The sequence below is a fragment of the Engystomops pustulosus genome, chromosome 1, assembly GCF_040894005.1.
Source record: "Engystomops pustulosus chromosome 1, aEngPut4.maternal, whole genome shotgun sequence".
NCBI lineage: Eukaryota > Metazoa > Chordata > Amphibia > Anura > Leptodactylidae > Engystomops > Engystomops pustulosus.
This window is the reverse complement of record NC_092411.1, coordinates 81,344,211-81,354,821: the sequence shown is the minus strand read 5'-3', so window position 1 is coordinate 81,354,821 and position 10,611 is coordinate 81,344,211. Positions and strand designations below refer to the sequence as shown.

Sequence of the window (10,611 nt, the reverse complement as noted above, 5' to 3'; positions counted from 1 at the left end):
ATTTAATATTCCATGCAATGTACTGAAAAGCTGGAAAAAATGTAATGTAGTGTAGTGAAAATGACAAAAAAACACATTTATGGCGTTTTATTGTGGCCTCTGTTTTTACAGCTTTAATTTTGTGCTCCAAATGACACTTCACCAAATTTATATAGGTTTTAGTAGATTTTAAAAAAATCAATTTTTTTTTGCCATTTTGCCAAATTCTGAGGCCAATAACTTGTATGTACCGAGGCAAGGTGTCATTTGTTTTGCGGTATGTGCTGGTATTTTCATTTACATCAATTTGGGACCTACATGACTGATTTTTTTTTTTTTTATTCAAATATTCATGAATGGAAAAATTATTTTTATTATTATTTTATTATTTTTATTATTTCAGACCCTCTAGGGTAATTTATCCCTGCAGGGTCTTATTGCTCATACTATGTACTGCAATACTACTGTATTGCAGTATATAGCAATTTTACTGATGATCTCTAATAGCCTGCCATTCGTAGGCTATTGGAGATCATTATACTTGGCAAGTCTACAAGTCTCTATGAGATGAAGTCGTGGGGGCGGTGAATGGCCATCCAAGATGGTCGCACCCATCGGAATCGCAAGTGCCAGGATCTTTACTGTTCAATCAATACTGGGATAACCTCAAGAGTGGCCTTGCGATCTCTCCGCAATGAAGTCCGTATCCCTATATAAGGGTAAAAGGGTGAATACCGGAGACCCTTAGTGTGTCCCTAACCCAAACCAGTTAGATTGCACAGTTGGTTCACAACCCGCTGCTTATCACAGAGGACTTAATGGTAGAGACAACAGTGAGACAATCACTAGTGTTTTGAATTAGGACAGGGGTGATGTTACGTGCTGAAGTATATAGTTGGGTATCATCATCCGGAATAGGAGATGCTGAAAGTGTGGTCAGAGATCTATCCACTGGAAGCTAGCAATAAAGCTTCTTACTCAATGGCAAGAAGACATCTAGAAAACTGTAAGAAATTGATATAGAAGTATACTGGAAAATAACATAAATTTGCATTATATAGGTTATAACAATAACATTTATTTGATGAAACTAGATAAAAAAACACTTAAAAGTAAGGGATCTATACAACTGGGTTCTAATTTTAACTTCTGCAGTCCAGTCTGGATCTGTGTCAGAGGTAACTGTGTAGGTGATTCTGCCTTTGGGAGAGTTCTTCAAGTTATTGATTTATAGTGACACATGATATTCCGTAGTACTTTACAGTGTATCTATGTCTGCCTGAAATGATGAGAAAGGTTATTCCTCACCTCCAGGAGGTCATGTGAAGTACATTATGTGGTTTAATGTTTTGCACCTCCTTAGATTGTTCTGTACTATTGGAACTTTGCTGTCACATGTTATACATACAGTGACTGGAAAATGTATTCAAACCCCTTGAACTTTACTTCACTTAAAGGGGTATTCTCGCCTGGGCATTCACATTCAGTTTCACTAATCTTCCATTTATAAACATTTCTTCAATTGAATGTTATTGAAAAAAATGTTCCTGTGTGAAGATAATTTCTCATAAATGTAGTCATTCTGTCCCTTAGAAACGAGATGGCTTCCTCGGACGTCACACGTCCACGACCACGTCACACTCTGGCAGCGGTGGCCAGACATGAGCTATTGAGTCCTGTCTGACCTCCAGCATTCAGCAATCATTACCATAGGGTGGCTGTGTGACATGTAGTAAATCCCGGACATTTCATATACAATAACTTTTTGTTTCTTTGTGCAATCCCTCCAGCAGACGTGGCCGTATCCGAGGAAGCTATCTCGTTTCTAAGGGACAACATGACTATTTTTATGAGAAATTATCTTCACACAGGAACATATTTTTTTATAACATCTAATTGAAGAAATGTATATATATGGCAGATTTATCAAACTGAATGTGAATGCCCAGACGAGAATACCCCTTTAAGGCTACATTCACATTTTTGTGTGCATGCCTGTCTGTAGCCAGGGCGAGCACACGTCGGCGCTGCTCACCCCTCTCCTCTTCATAGGAAATAGTGCTGCCCTGCCACAAACACAGGGAAAGACAGAGCCACCGGGTCGCCATGGGAGTCTATGGGGACGTATATCTGGCCGCAAACTTGCGACCGGATATATACGCAGAGCCGCCACCATGGGGTCTAGTGGGACTGTGTTCAAGGAGGGGCTATCTATATACTGAGGGGACACGTGTTGGGGCTATCTATATACTGAGTGGGCACGTGCTGGGACTATGTATATATGCTGACTGGGCACGTGCAGGGGCTATCTATATACTGAGTGGGCACGTGCTGAAACTATGTATACATACCTCCCAAACATCCCGGATTCTGTGGGACAGTCACAGTTTTTGAGCTCTGTCCCACCATCACGGACGGCTGGAAGATTGTCCCGGGCTGCCTCTCTCTCCACCATATTGTCCCATCTCCTCGTGGTCCCATACATTATAGCAGCTGATGCATCTGGGCCAGGGGGGGGTGGGACCAGCCCCTGCTGCTTTCTCACATGTCCTTCACATGACTCCTTCAGACATGTGAGGAGGTAGCAATGCCTCTTGGCCAGCCCCACCCCCTCTGAGCCCAGGAGAAGAAGATGACTTCATCAAGGCTGTAGGGCTGCTAGGGGTGTGGAGTAGCCTTAGCCCCCAAAAAGGCTATTGCACGCCCCTTCAAATAATTATAATTGTAATAAAATTAAGTTTTTATTAATACATTCTGCACACAAGTAGATATAAAACAAGTTTAGGGATATCACTGCCATTGGGAATCTACTTCAGAAATTAGATTCCAGACTGTACATTTCGTTTAAACATGCTTATCCACTGAGTGAACTGAATCTTATTAAAATAGGGATTCTACCATGGGACATTACTCATAGATCTAGGTAGTGTGACTGTGTTAATCTTCTTATATTTGTTATCCATGGCCTCCTTCCTTTGAAAATCAACCTATATAAATATGCCAAAGAGTCAAAAGAGCTCCCGGGGGTTTTGACACAGCCCCTCAATGCTTTAACTCCTTAGGCTGTTACACTGTGCAGAAGCACTTTCCCTTACCACTGTGTGAGATTACAGCAGACAAGGGGGAAGGGGAGTGCTGGATCTATGAGTAAGTGCCCCTGGTTTATCAGGATGGAGTCCAATGGTAGATTTCCTTTAAATAAGTTAGAGTAGAGTAGAGTCAGTCAAAAGAGTCTAGCTTATCATGGCTTAAAAATGTTTTGGTAAAAAAAAAATTGCTTATACAATGCTATGTATCAATGTGAGAATGGACGCCGGTGGGGGGAGGGGCCCACAAAAATCTTCAAGTCAGGGGTCCTAAAATTCCTAGTGGTGGCCCTGTATATAAGTGTGCACATGGCCCCTGTGAATGGGCCTAAATGTTACAGCCACAAGCTTAAATGTATTTTTTTGATATTTTATGTGAGAAACAGAAAGGGTCATGCCTTGTTCACTGCTTTTCAGTTGAACAAGGCATGAAGACAGTTGGAATTCCTGGTGCTTGATAGTGGGCATGACTAGGTGGGGCGGAACGGAGATTTCATTATGATGACCGGTTGCACCGCTGGATTCACTAAGAGGCCGGAGCCATCCACTTAAATAATCAGACTAAATGAATAGGGTGTCATTGTAGAAATGGAAGTACTTCAGACAAAACAGTGAGTTACGGCAGTGCCATACATACTAGTTTCTATTGATCAAGAAGATCCACTATGGATATAAACATATAGTTTTTTGCCATGTTAATACAAAAACATTATGAGAATCTGATTAGAACAACATATACATGGTAAGTCAGTGAGGAACGCATCTTTCCAGTATCCTCTGCCAAATTACTGCTTGTAGACTATCCACATAATAACGCTCGCTACTGGACGGGGTTGCTGGTACTCTTTTAACTTTTTTTTCCAAACATATCAGCATTTTCCATTATAGTGGTGCTTACACTGATCATGACACTTAAAGGACATCTACCACCAGCATAATCACGCTGTGTGCAAGAAATATGGAGTTAGAGGCTGATGCAGTGGTTTCTCCCTGGGGAAACCCCTGAGGTGTCTGTAGGATGAATCCCTGGGTGATGGATGGGGGAGCCCGTGTTGGTAAGCAGCCTGGATCCTGGGATTAGATGGAGACAACTTTGTGCAAATAAACTTACAGTTCTTTATTGAACAGCAGGCAACGGCCAAACGATTAACAGCAGATTATCAAGCTGGAAGAGTCATGGAGAGCCGGTCCACAGGAAGGTTACATGCAGCCTGGTAGTAGGTTCAGGCTGGGCTGGTGCAGATGGAGCTGAGTCCGGTTGGTGGATCTCAGTTCTGGGCTTGAGTCTCCAGACTTGTCCTGGGTGCTAGGCAGTAGAGGCTGTAGAGGCAGACAGACCAGGAGGTCTGGTTCTCTTAGAAGACCATGACTAAAAAGAAGCTGTGCTTCCACCCAGCAGGGGTCTATATGCTCCCTGGTCAGGTGGTAGCATTCCTCCAATCAGCTTCTAGCTTGTATTACAAGAACATCATTGGACAGTCACATATCACAGTGTTAACTGTTGCCTTACCTGACAGTGGCTACAGCTGCAATAACTTAGTTCTCCTAGAGGTAGCTTCTAGATGTGTTGTGCAGGCTCACCAGATTCTTACCAGCTTCTGACCAGGAGAGGGCGCTATTCGCAACTACCACCTTGCCTATGCATTGGCAGGGGTGTCGCAAATTATATGTGTTCTCATCTACTCTGATGGGCAAGCTGTTGTCAGATGCAGGCCCCATCTATACCTGTGCCTGGTCATGGTTGCACCCCCTGAAATTGCAGCGGTTATACCCCACCCTCCACTCATATCCAATCATAGAGGGGATAATCATTGGAAAGGGGCACTTGAGCTGGAACTGGAGTCTACTTCAGTTCTGTTTTAGAAAAGATGACAAATCTTCTAGACTTATCATCTTTTGAATCCATACTGCCTCTACCCATTTGGATTTATTGGCCCACATGTGCCCCAGCTCCATTTTTTTGTCTGACTTTGTGACATTGTCTGACATTCTTTTTAGTGAAAACTGTTTATACATCTGGTTACGGCTGCACTATACCCAGCGCAACACAAAATTCTGCACTGGAATGGGCGTCCCTGTGCACAGTTGCACGCTCTATGTTAAAAGAGCACCGAAAAAAGTATGTGCACTGTGTTGGAGCAGTGCAGGGGGCGCCAGATCCATGAAGAACGTGCCCCACAATTCATGAATCTAGCGCATCTTGCACACTCCACAGTTTGCACTGACGATCCGACGGATTTGGACTATGCGCCGGATTTAACATTTCAAATTGTGTCGCAAGACATGCACTCACATATACCGGGAAGAAGAAGGTGAACTCCGGCTGACCTGAGCGGGGAAGCGACACATCCAGGATTTCATGTGCTTTTGGCCAACATATATTGGGGTGGTATAGATTCATTGACGATGTGTTACTTTTTTTGGAAGAGACCGATAGAACTTTGTCATGAATTTATAGGAGAATTGAATAATAATGGACTTAACATCTTTCTTACCTCCCACTTCTCACAGAGTTCCGTGGATTTCTTGGATTTGAAGATCAGTATCAGGAATAATGGTATATACACAGACTTGTACTGGAAGGATAATTCTACTAATTGTCTTCTACAGTACAATAGTTTTCATCCGCAACATCGTAAGGACAGTATATATCTTAAGGACAGTTCGTACGAATAAGAAGAAATTGTACCATGGATGGTGATTTCCGCAGGAATGCATTGGAATTGACTGACCGTTTTAGAAACAGAGGGTACCCCAAGAGGATCATTTCTAGGGCTTATCGAAGAGCGGCCCAGAGCAAAAGGGAGGACCATCTAAGACCATGTGTAAAACCAATGGATTTCAAAGGGGGGATAGTTACCACATACAATAATCAATGGGGAGCTGTCAAGAAGATTTTGGATAATAATTGGAACATTTTAAGGGCCGAAACACGCCTTAATACTTGCATCACTGAGAGGCCACGGTTAATTGCAAAGAGAGCCACAAGTTTGAAGGATAATTTGGTGAAAAGCCACTTCCAGAGGAATAGGACATCGCTTGGTTGTGGCACTAGAACAATGGGCTCATATGCATGTGGGGAGTGTACGGTCTTATGAAGCCAACAATCCTAACAACCCCAAAATATTTACCTTACGAAATTTCATAAACTGCAAAAGCCGAAATGTGATCTATGGTCTAATATGCGAGAAAATGTTTGTAGGGCAGACAATGCAACAACCAAGGAAGAGGATACAGCAACATCTTTTGAGCATCAGAAATGCCACAAAACATTTTGGCCAAGGTAAGGTACTATCCACAGTAGCGACCCATTTCAGACGCTTTCATATGGGACAGACAATAGGGATTCATATAGTCGGGATAGACATGGTTCAAGCGGACATTCGGGGAGGGGATACCACTGCAGAATCACTGCGCCGGGAGGCACGTTGGATCTTTAATCTAGGATGTATTGCACACACGGGAATGAATGAGGACCTCCTTTTCTCAGGTTTTTATAAACAACGTTAAGAAGCAAGAGTCGAGTCCAAATGGTAAGATATTTTCATAATATGTTTTTTAACTATCAACATGGTTTTGGCCTTTTGTTATTGGATTATTTGGTAGGTAACAAGATCACTGGATTGAATAATAAAAGTTCAACTTTTTTATTCTCGTATAATCAAATTTATATATATATTTTTTTGTTACATGTCACTTGGGATGCACTTAACTCTTATCTTTTTTCTTTTCACCCCCCTATAGTATTATCACTTGTTTTGATCACCTTGTTAGGGTTCACTTTATATTACATCACTAGATAGATTCGTCCATCTATCCACGCATTTTGCAGGATAGGCCATAATCTTTCACTTTCATCACCATGAAAAAATAGCTTTTACACAGAGATATATATTAAGCACCTAATCGGTAAGAACAAAAGAAGCAAGAAAATAATCAGGTATGATCTATTTTATTAGTTATTATAATTTTTTTTTCTTCTCCCAAGTGTATCACAATTTGATATCTGTCTAATTTATGAGTAACACATGTATACATATTCTTTTCATAGAGCATGTACATGAACAATGCATGGATCATTGGGCAAAAATCTAGTATGGATGAAGTGGTGAAGACATAGAAAAATAAACACAATGGGGCAGATTTACTTACCCGGTCCATTCGCAATTCAGCGGTGCGTTCTCTGCGGTGGATTCAGGTCTTCCGGTGACTCACGAAGGCAGTTCCTCCGACGTCCACCAGGTGTCGCTGCTGCGCTGAAGTCCGCCGAGGTCCGCCGAGGAGTGCACGATCCTATTCCTGGTGAAGGTAAGCACGTGTCCTGCGACACTTTTTTTTTTTTAAATGCTGTGGTTTTTCCAAATCCGTAGGGTTTTCATTCAGCCACGCCCCCCGATTTCCGTCGGGTGCACGCCGGTGCCGATGTGCCGCAATCCAACCGTGTGCGCCAAAACCCGGGGCGATTCAGGGCAAAATCGGCGCAAATAGAAAATATTCGGGTAACTCGAAGGGGAAACGCGGAGCGGGCCCTTAGTTAATGACCCCCAATGTCCCTCAACTAACCCTGAGAGTCTGTCATAAACTTCCGCTCCTTTTAAAAGAATTCTTTGGATTTTGAAGATAAATTGGAAGTTCATCCACTTTTTTACACACATTTTCCCTTCTTTTGGAGATAGTACTCCTGGATATGCATTAATTCCTGACAATACTGGATATCTAGGATTGATCCCCTAGGTCAGTGATGGCGAACCTTTTAGAGACTGAGTGCCCAAACTACAACCAATATCCACTTGTTTACCATGAAGTGCCAACATGGCATTTCAAGCAGTAATTTATTGCTACCTGTTCTTCAACAACATTCAATTGTATTGGCTCTCCTAAGGCCACCAATAGAGTTGAAAGAAGGTGGGCAAATTCAAACCATCATTGTAGCTTCTCTCCAGGAAGAATGGTGGGTCCAGCAGGATGACCTGCAAAGACAATGAAGTTCTGTCCACTGACCTTCTCACTTTTCCCGCAGTTCAAACAGCCAATGAAATGTCGCTTTAAAATAGCTCTGAGAGCAGTATATTTTAAGTTGCTTGGGACTGCAGGAAGATTTGGTGGATTTGGTCCTGTATGGTTAAATTGGGACAATGGCCCGAGTGCCCACAGAAAGGGCTCTGAGTGCCATCTCTGGCACCCGTGCCAAAGGTTCGCCACCACTGCCCTAGGTTTATCTGTCTAGTGGATATTTATTATGAATTCCCAAAGCCTGGACGATTATGTTTCACGAGTTTTGTATTATCAATGACACATTTGGTGTATGTTTACATCTTGATTTATTATATATATTTCTGGTATTTCATACCCTGATATGTTATGCCATCTAGTGGTTGTTGTGTGTACTAGCAGATTGATTCTGTGTATTTTTCTTCTGTTGCTGGTGTGATGTACCCTGTATTGTATATCATACAGTATATGGTATATATTGTATTACAGATAAACTACTAAAAATGTCAAACTTTTTTATTATCTGTGGATTATATATTATCTTTGTATTTTAGGTTACAAATGTGTTTATATTTGGGGAGGGCATTTATGTAGGAGTGCTGTTTTGAAGAAGATGAAAAATCTTGTAAGCCTATGATCTGTGTAATTCAAACTGCCTCTAGATCTCACGGGAGCCCATTCTGATGAAGACCATGGCCCAGATATATGAAAACGGGTGCAATCTGCCTTAGTGCAGATTGCCTGGCTAATGTTCACTTTACGCCAGATAATCCAATAGTGTCTCACGCTCTTAGTTAACCTGGTCTGTCTTCAGGATGTGCACTTAGCTTCATGCTGTTGCAACACAATTGTAGTGAAGGGCAGTAATAAATGTGCTGCAAACTAGGACCAACCAACCACCAACATGCTCCTTTAGGTGCACAGTTGGACAAAATGCAACCATGACACAATAGTGGCGCAAACACATAAGAAATACACGTGCAATCTCAAAACACCCTTTTTCCGTGTAAACGTAGACTGTCGCCAGCTCAATAATATATCTGGGCCAATATCCTCCTCCCATTTGCTAAACAATGAGGGACCATGAAACAGAATGTGGCAGTTGAGTTACAACTGCCTATGGTTGTCTTCATCCTGTATTTTAACGTTGCTCTTATCATTATTTAGTTTTTACCTCTTTGGTCCACCCAGGGATGGCTTAAGACTGACTTGGGCCCTGGGGTGTATGAATGTTCTAGCTGCTACAAGTCCTGAATTCGCTTCCTACACATGGTTCTAGAATCAAGCTACTTGGGGAATAGACGGATGCAACCCTTCTACCTGCTTTCAGTCTGTGGTATTAGGACCTTAGGAGGACCTTCAATGGTCTTGAAATAGCTCTTGTGTACATGTGTATTGAGAGCAGGAATAGATGTACAAGGATTTAATGGGTGAAGGCCCTTCTCAGTATAACGTTTGGGTGGGCTTGGGCCCCGGGCTACCACCCCAACCACGCATGCTATAATCCACTACTGGTTCGACCCTTGTATAAGAAGTTACCAATATTTTAAAAATATCTGGTTTACAGATCAAATTTTTCAGTAGTTTTTCAAACTTTACCTTTACTTTACAGTTCATGGGATGCATTTGCAAGACAATTCAGAGTCATGATATAGTCATCAGTTTAAACAAAAGGATTTAAGGCCCTGATCACAGTAGATTACAACCTTTGTAAATGCTTGTATAATGGTCAAGACCCTATCCACAGTGTAAATGTCTAATCGTGGGGGTTGAATTTTTCTCCACAATTGTCAGAATGGTAAACCATAGGGGTTTTATCTGCCTCATGGTACTAAGGACTTTTTGGATTGGCTTGTCCTATAACGGTTCAGATAGTCCCATAGAAATCAGAAGAGCCCTCCCTCAAAGCATTAGGTGACTTGTTCCTTAATTATCATTTCCATGTGTTTTAACATGTCTTTTTCTGCTGCAGATGCACAGGTTTCTTATTTCTGTAAAAGAAACCTTTGTCTGGAAATGCCCATGTCATATTTAGAAGGAGCAGCCTATGCAGAATATTCAGAACTCATATGGCCTCCTGTATGGTGGGAAATGTTGTACCATGTGGAAACTCTTTTTATCCATATACATTAGGTCTTCTTTATACTTCTGTACTTGGATAAGCATTATGGACAGGAGCCCAAGACAGATGTGAAAAATAAAACACACCACCCCTTGTTATCATACATACACCCATCTGTCCAGGCTGAGACACAACTTATTCTGATCTTTTCCTAAACCAGCAGAGGAGGTGTTTTTGTAATAAATGTGCAACTTTTTAAGCAAAAATTTGTAACTTATTAAAAATCAACATCTGGATTAATAAGACAAATCAGGCACACTGCAAGAAAATTCAGTCGTATCAAAATTTTCGTCTATTAGTCGCAAAAAAGCCGCAAATCAACCAAAGAGCCAAAAAAAGCAAAAAAAGTGCAGAAGAAAAAGAATGTGATAAATCCCCTCACCCTAGCATTTCGCCGTGTTCAATACTCGAATGGTATGAGAAGTAGACTTG

General features: G+C 41.7%; 1 long non-coding RNA gene across 1 annotated transcript in view; it reads left to right on the top strand.

The window, feature by feature from the left end:
* Positions 1–6,534, top strand: part of LOC140076509 (uncharacterized) — a 31,033-nt gene extending 24,499 nt beyond the window's left edge. Inside the window, exon 3 of the long non-coding RNA XR_011849611.1 lies at positions 5,577–6,534. This is a non-coding gene — a long non-coding RNA (uncharacterized lncRNA). The remainder of the gene's footprint in view (positions 1–5,576) is intronic.
* The last annotated feature ends 4,077 nt before the right edge of the window (positions 6,535–10,611 follow it).